Source organism: Galleria mellonella, unplaced genomic scaffold (genome assembly GCF_026898425.1).
Source record: "Galleria mellonella isolate WM207_F2 unplaced genomic scaffold, CSIRO_AGI_GalMel_v1 utg21, whole genome shotgun sequence".
Lineage (NCBI taxonomy): Eukaryota > Metazoa > Arthropoda > Insecta > Lepidoptera > Pyralidae > Galleria > Galleria mellonella.
Window position 1 is genome coordinate 976,589 of NW_026442037.1, and position 7,863 is coordinate 984,451.

General features: G+C 33.9%; 1 long non-coding RNA gene across 2 annotated transcripts in view; it reads left to right on the forward strand.

The window, feature by feature from the left end:
• LOC128200563 (uncharacterized) overlaps window positions 1-5,149 on the forward strand; it is a 99,986-nt gene extending 94,837 nt beyond the window's left edge. For both annotated transcript variants that reach the window (XR_008252772.1, XR_008252773.1), the window contains exon 4: window positions 2,682-5,149. This is a non-coding gene — a long non-coding RNA (uncharacterized LOC128200563). The remainder of the gene's footprint in view (window positions 1-2,681) is intronic.
• Window positions 5,150-7,863: the final 2,714 nt, after the last annotated feature.

Consider the following 7,863-nt stretch of genomic DNA (forward strand, 5'->3'; position numbering starts at 1 on the left):
GTTGATGGGTAATGAGTTTAGAACATTTATTTTCTCATAAAAATATAATGTTCATTTAAAATGCAATACAGATACAATTATATCACTCCCGGGAAAGATGCAGAAAGCGGTGCTCTTAGATACTGCCCGCATTGTACGCCGGTTTCTCTCCCTGGAGTCCTGAACCTTAGCCGACTGGGCCGGGGGTTAGTTGCCATCTCCTCTTCTTAAGAGGGAAGATGTGAATTTTGTAGAAATCTAAATAATAATAATAATATTTATTAAATCTAAAGATACATGTTACAATTTTACATTTGTTCCCAAGACTTCACACTAGGATTCCCTGTGTCGCGAAGTCTTGGGCCCTCTTCTACTTATAAAACTTATTAACTAATATATAATTTTTTTCTTTAAAAGGAAGGTAAAGAGGTTTCTTCAGGGTCGGCAACGCGCGCGTAATACCTCTGGTATTGCAGGCGTTCATAGGCTACGGTAACTGCTTACCATCAGGCGGGTCGTATGCTTGTTTGCCACCTCAGTGGTATAAACAAAATATATATAATTTTCAAAAAGAAGGAGCTCGTAACTCCATTAATTGTAAACCTATTTAAATTTTTTTTTCTTACAGATTGGTCTTATAGAATCTTTATCCAAACCAGTTTAATAGTTTAGTTTTTATATCGAAACAACTTGTTTTTAATCAAAATTGAAGTCGACTTTTTTGTGGTACACAATTTAATTATTGATTTTTATTTTTAAATACAAATATGTTGGTAACACAGTATATTATCACATACTTTTAAATTCATCGCAGCCTAACTACAATGGTTTTTTTATTTCTTAAGTTATGTGTGTTTAGTTGCATGTTATCATATCATCATATCAGCCTTTAACTATCCACTGCTGAATATAGACATGCCCTATAAGGGTTTTGCCAGTAGTTGCCATGCTTGACAAGCAGGTGGACAACTGCACTTAGGCTTTAGTGATGTTTTAAGACGGAGGTTGTTGCCCATTATCTTGTCCATTAAGTTTCCTTAGTCGCCTCATTCGACATCCACGGAAAAAGAAGGGGTTGTCTGTTCTATGGCAGAACCACATAGCAAAATGGCAAGCGGGTCGACAATCGCAGTTAGGTTTAATTATGCTTTAAGAAGAACGCTCCTGTCCATCCCTCGAACATTAAGTTCTCTTACGGGCAAAGAAAGGGAGACCTATTCTCGATTGAATCGAATGTACATAGAATTTTTCTATGCATTAAAGTTTATTAAAAATAAATAAATAAATGGAGAATCTTTTCGAAGTCGGTCGAGAATACATTCAACAATTAAAAATTTGTCATAACGAAGTAACATAACCATATGAATGTCTATTACGTTAAAATATAAAAGGTCTCTCGTATCTCAAGAACCTTATTAAAATATATCGATATAAAGAGCTCACATTCTAGCATTTCAAAACAAGATGTCGGAAGGATATGACGTGGGATGCTCTTTAATGAGCTAGTGCGTACAAAATGGGGTACCGACTCGGTATGTCAACAAAAGATCTTTATGCGATACGTTACAAAGATTGTTATGTGGACGTCCTTAGGCTTGTTCGTGGAAATAGGTATGGTGTTTACATGGCGTCCTAATATTATGTGAATTAGAGTAGCTCAACACGAGCTACTCTAATAATATAATAATAGGACTTAATAATAAATAGTGGAAATTTTTATAGCTGTATAATGATTTTTTTATGTTTACCACTTACCATCAGGTGGGCCGTCAGCTTGTTTGCCATTCTAAGTTGTATAAAAACTTATATTCACAAAATAATTATAATTCTCTGTTGGGCTATGGTTTGCAAAGTGCTTTTTGTTAATATGGTCACAGGTTCGATTCTCGTTTGGGCCAATTTAGGGAATGAATTTTTTTGAAATAGCTCGATTTTGTATATTCTGAGTTTCTTTAGAGACTCGTTACAGGATCAAACAATTGGTATCAGTGTACGGCATATTAAAGTATATAGTAAAGTATAGCTTGATGGGGGAAAGAGATTATCAGTAATAGGGACGAATGGCCCCATTGCTAGCAAACCCTGTAGGGTCGACCACCACGGGGTTCCCCCTAAAAACCATCGTAATTGATTTATTGTTGAATTCGTCACGACGAGCTAACTGATCTGCTTTGTTTTTACCTATCATCCATCAATGGTGCCCCGTCAGTTTAACCGATAGTGCAAGCGGGGTTACCATTTCGTTATCACTCATTAAAATATACTATAGCTTGATACTTATTGTATATATATGTATAGTTATTTTTAAAAATATGTTACCATTTACAGCATGGGGTTCTCGAAAATGGGGGATAACGAGGTTTCTTCAGGGTCGGCAACGCGCGCGTAATATATTGCAGGCGTTCATGGGCTACAGTAACCGCTTACCATCAGGTGGGCCGTATGCTTGTTTGCCACCTCAGTAGTTCAATAAACCTATGTTACAGATTTATAAAAAAAAAAAAAAACTAAAAACCAATTTATCCATGAATCCATCATGATGGGTTTATTGATCTTACTTCATCCTCACTTATGAATACTCACTGATACCTCCTTCTGCGTCATTGTAATAACAAAAGGAGGTACACTGTAGGTACAATACATTATTTCTTACAAAGTCTTCATACATACATAGTCACATACAGTTTTGTATTTTGTTCCAGATCCGATCCGAGCATTGAGGATGTGAATGTGGAGGCATCAAGAATTAAAAGCCTTTTAATGACAACCTGCAAGCGACATCGGCTGGATGGTGTTACGCAGAAGAACACCATGAAAATTAAATAAATAAATAAATAAATATTTTCACGATTTCTTAATTAGTCAAAGGCAATTGTAGACTGTTGTCATCGTGATTAATGTAAAATTCGCTATGCCCACAATTCGCCGATCATATTAATATCTAAATAGATTAAAAAGACACTAAAGATGCAAAAATAAATTATATGTTTTTCTAATAATAGACAAATTATTTTAGAAGGCGTTCAAGTATTTTTGAAGCAATTTTTGAAGATTTTTCACCTTTTTTTCCCCACTATGTAACACGTCGTAACATTTATTTGCATGCCTCTCCCGCTCCCTAAACGATATAAACAATGTATTCTCCGTAAAACATAAACAAAAAGAGTTGGCGACTTGGAAGATTTAAATTCTCTAGTTTATTATATAATTAAGAAAAAATCAATGTTACGTAACGTGTTATTCGAACTCCACTCCCACTCCTGTAACGCATCGTAACGTTTTACAAAAGCTCCCTTTCCTCGAATTGTGTTACGTAATACTTGAACGCCTCCATATTAGATTTAAAAATAAGAGAATCGAATATGGGATTACATTATTACACTTTAACTGCAAACGTAATTTCGGATTTGACCCAAATCAAAATATTTGTGCATATCGAGTGTTATGTTCCCCACATTTTGTTTTGCTTTATTTTATTTTATGAAAAAAAAATAACAATAACAAATTGAGAACAGACAATGAGTTTCTTCTTATTTTTTTGTTTCATTAGTTCTTTTTTTATTCAATGTATAATATATGTATAATGTGAGTATTATATAGGTTATTTTAAAATTAATGTTTTAATATTAATTTTGATTTTTCTATTTAATTGCTCATTACGTTGCACTGTCAATTATATTTTTTGTTATTCCTGCTAAACAGTCGACTGGTAGATAACGCCATATGGTCTAAATCTGCCATTTTCACTAAGTGTAAAGTTGTTATAAATAAAAAAGGTAATGAAGTGTCACTCCCGTTACTGGGGCAGTCAACATGGTTACTTTTGGCATAACACCGTCACCCCTAAGTGCTCTTCGCTTCTTAAAACCACCTATGGTTTTATCGAAAAGCGTGCACGTACAGACTGAATGAACGATTTTCTATTTCTTATAAATGGCACATTAAATATTCAAGTACAAATATATTGTGATCATTTCACCTTATACTGTTATTATTTTTCAGTAGTTTTTTTTAAGGAATGATAAAGGTATGATAACCCCTGCGTGATCCGGGGGGAAAGGGATTGTTAGTAATGGAAATTGAGAATCCCATTGCTAGCAATATACCCAACCAGGTTGACCTCTTCGCGGTTCTCCCTGGAAACTATCATGGTTAATTCCTGATGAATTCATCATGATGGGCTAACTGACCTGTTTTTATTTTTATCTATCAGCCTTCACTGGTGCTCCGCCAGCGTATCCCGTTAGCGCAGGCGGGGATACCATACTATTTTCACCCATAAAAAAAAAAACTCCACCTGCGCTATCGGTATACGCTGGCGAGGTAGCAGTGAGTGATGACAAATGAGGATGAAGTCAGTCTAGTTGACCCATACTGATGAATCTCGACAAAAATCGATCAGGATGGTTTCCAGGCGAAACCGCGAGAAGGTCGACCAGATATAATATTGCTAGCAATGGCGGAAATAAAAAAAAAAATTAGCAAACAAGCAAGTTACTATTTAAAATCATTTTGCTATGTGGTTCTGCCATCGAACAGGCAACCCCTTCTTTTTCCGTGGATGTCGAATGAGGCGACTAAGGAAACTTAATGGACGAGACAATGGGCAACAACCTCCCTCTTAAAACATCATTAAAGCCTAAGTGCAGTTGTCAACCTACCTGCCAAACATGGCAACTACTGGCAAAATCCCCAAGGGTGTGGCTTATGTTCAGTAATGGACACTTAACGGCTGTGAACAAGTCGACGGTCCATCTGGAGGCCAGATGATGCTTAATAAAGTACTATTTAATACTAATAATTCCATTCTATGTATAGAACAAATAAAAATTAATATCACTTGGAAAGCGCCAAACGTAATCGCAATGCCAATCACAACGTTAAGTACCCTACCTCTATTAATTGGCATACGTCATTAAAAAAGTTTAAAGCATGCAACACTATAGACAATGAAGGTAAAAGTGCCAATTCTCGTACACTCACAGGTGCAATATTGCACTAATTAAAGCAATACAGAAATGACATGATTGTTTACTAGCATTTCTATTTTTTTTTTCTTTTTTCACTTGGTAAAGGCAAACAAGCTGATAGGCCACTTAATGAAATGATAACTGTCGCCTACAATTACAGTATAACTAGCAACCTGCTTCGTTTACGTGCGGTTTTTTTTTTTTTGATAAATTTTAGCCCATTTTACTTACTGATAATGTAGCTTTCTACAAATCATTTTTTGTGATCAGTTAATAATTTTTTTGACGAAACTTAACTGATTTAAAATTAGTTCAAACAAAAAATGTTTCCTCTTATTGTTTATATGAATGTTACAGAATATCCTGTGCCAGCCGTTGTACGACGCACCTTTTCGGATTCCTCTTGAATTTATAGACAAAAACAATTGTCACATATAGAAATTGTCATATTTTGTTTGTTCCTTTTTACTCTTTTTTTTCTTTGTATTGGTGTATATTATTATAATTAAATTACCATCTTTAAGACACCCTGTTTTTATATCAGCTTACAGTCCTTTCACCACAACAGTTCCAGTACCACTTATACTTACATCGTCACTCCTGAGGACCGATGGGATTTCATGAATATTTCGGAACGCAACCCCAAAAGACTATAATTGGGTTCCATATACAGTGTTTGGGTAAATGTACGTAAATTCAGCGGACTGTCGCGTCGTCCAATAGTCTAAAAGCGGTCGTTTCTATGTAAATGTTAATTTCTGCCTACGAGATATCTTGTATAGCCTTTTTGCCACAGAGACGTAGTCGTAGAGTTCACATCTGTAAAACAAAACAATTCTTATTAAACATAGACTAATATTAAGAAATATTTTAAATATTTTACGATAACTTATCTAGATTACAAGGTTATAATTTTTTAATAGTTTTACAAAGTTATATGGAAAATGATGTATTGTCCATATAAATAAATAGTTTAATCGATTATTAGTTTTTTAATTTTGCAAGCATGACAAGTAACTAAAAGGAATGTAACTTCACATACAATTACGGTGGATTCTAATATACATACATACTTGTCGAAATTAATTCCATTTGAGAATAATATTAAAGAAAGCTGTATCATAAAATCATCATAATTATCACAACAGCTGTTAACTGTCCATTTGTCACTTATAGCACTTGGCTGAGGAAATTGGCAACCGCAGTTTGTCAAGTTTGGTGATGTTTTAAATGGAACGCTGTTATGGATAACAGAGATGTGGTCTCTCGACTGTTTAGTTCCCTTAGTAATCTCTTACGACACCCACGAGAAAGGAAGCGACGCCAAAAAATAATCCTTAAGCATTTTATTTATATTATCTAAAACGAAACAATAAATCTATAGTAAAAAAATAATTTAATAATTATATAATATTATATACATGAAATCTTAGAACTGTTTTTAGTTACGAAAAATTATATATTTCACTGTTTAACAAATCAACTCTACACTTGTATCCCTGTGGTTTTTCTTCTTGTACGTATATACAACATTAGTATTGTTACCTAATAAGCAAAAAAGTTGTTAAGTAAGAAATATTAAGATCACTTTTTTATATCTGTGCGAATGGTAAATGTGTATGTTTGCCACTTTTGTAATATAAAAAATAATAATAAAAAGTATCTACTGCATAAACATACCTAGCTTCAAGCTACCTTTATTGGGACATGAGAAATTAGACAAAGAAACCCTGGGAGTGCACCCTAGAATATTCAGATCAGAACCAATTTAGAAAAAGATCTTTTAAAATGCATCAACTGAGAATTGAATCCAGGAAAATGGGGGGGGGGGAGGGCTTGTTAGTAATAGGGTTTAATGAACCCATTGCTAGCAATATACCCTATCAGGTCGACCTCCACGCGGTTCCCCCTGGAAACCATTGTGGTTAACTCTAGTGGAATTCGTCACGATGGGCTAACTGACCTGCTTTCATCACATATCACATATCATCCCTCACTGGTCCCCCGCCAGCGTATACCGACAGCGCAGGCGGGTTTACCATTTCATTATCACCCATTAAAAAAAATCCAGGAAAATGCTTAGGTATGCGATATCGTTCCTAATTTTAGCTATTTTAATTATTATAAAAATTTTAGAGTATTTTAGTAAATTATAATAACATAAAAATAAATAAAAATAAACATAAATTATATTATTTCAGTTAAAAAAGGTATGAATAAAAAATAATCAATGTATTAATATAATGTTTTATTTTCTTTATTAACTGTGAATAATTATTACAACAATAAATTTATAATGTTTTAGTTAATTTTCATAAAATAAAAATAAATAAATAAAAAATAATCAATGTATTAATATAATGTGTATTTCCTTTTATCTTCTTTATTTACTGTGAATAACATTACAGCATCAGGTGGACCTTCTGAAGCGTGTCCAAGTGGAAATAACATACAAAGAGATAGAACTTATTAGAGGATAATCGGGTAAAAGGGCCCTTTGTCTAACCGAGCCGTGTTACGTACTGGTAATATTTTTCCCCGTTTCACTTTAAATAAGTAAATACATTTTTAACGATCCTGTCGGCTTAATGACGTGAACAGTGGTTTCTGTCTAAAGAGATTTAGATTCGAACCCGTGGTAAAATTTGGTAATGTAAAATATTATTCTATAGGGTTTAAGTACAGTATAATATTGCATAATCTATGCTGTTATTCTTGGTTACTAACCATACAATCGATATGTTCTTTACATTGTTTTACACAAAAAAGAACCATCAAAATCGGATTACAGTTGGCGAAATAGGTGTAAGTAATACAGAAAGTTAGTGAAAACAAAAAAGTAATAACGAGTAGTAATGTGATCTGGTTGTCAATCCGCCTGCCAAACGTGGCAATTCTCTGACAAAACTCCCCT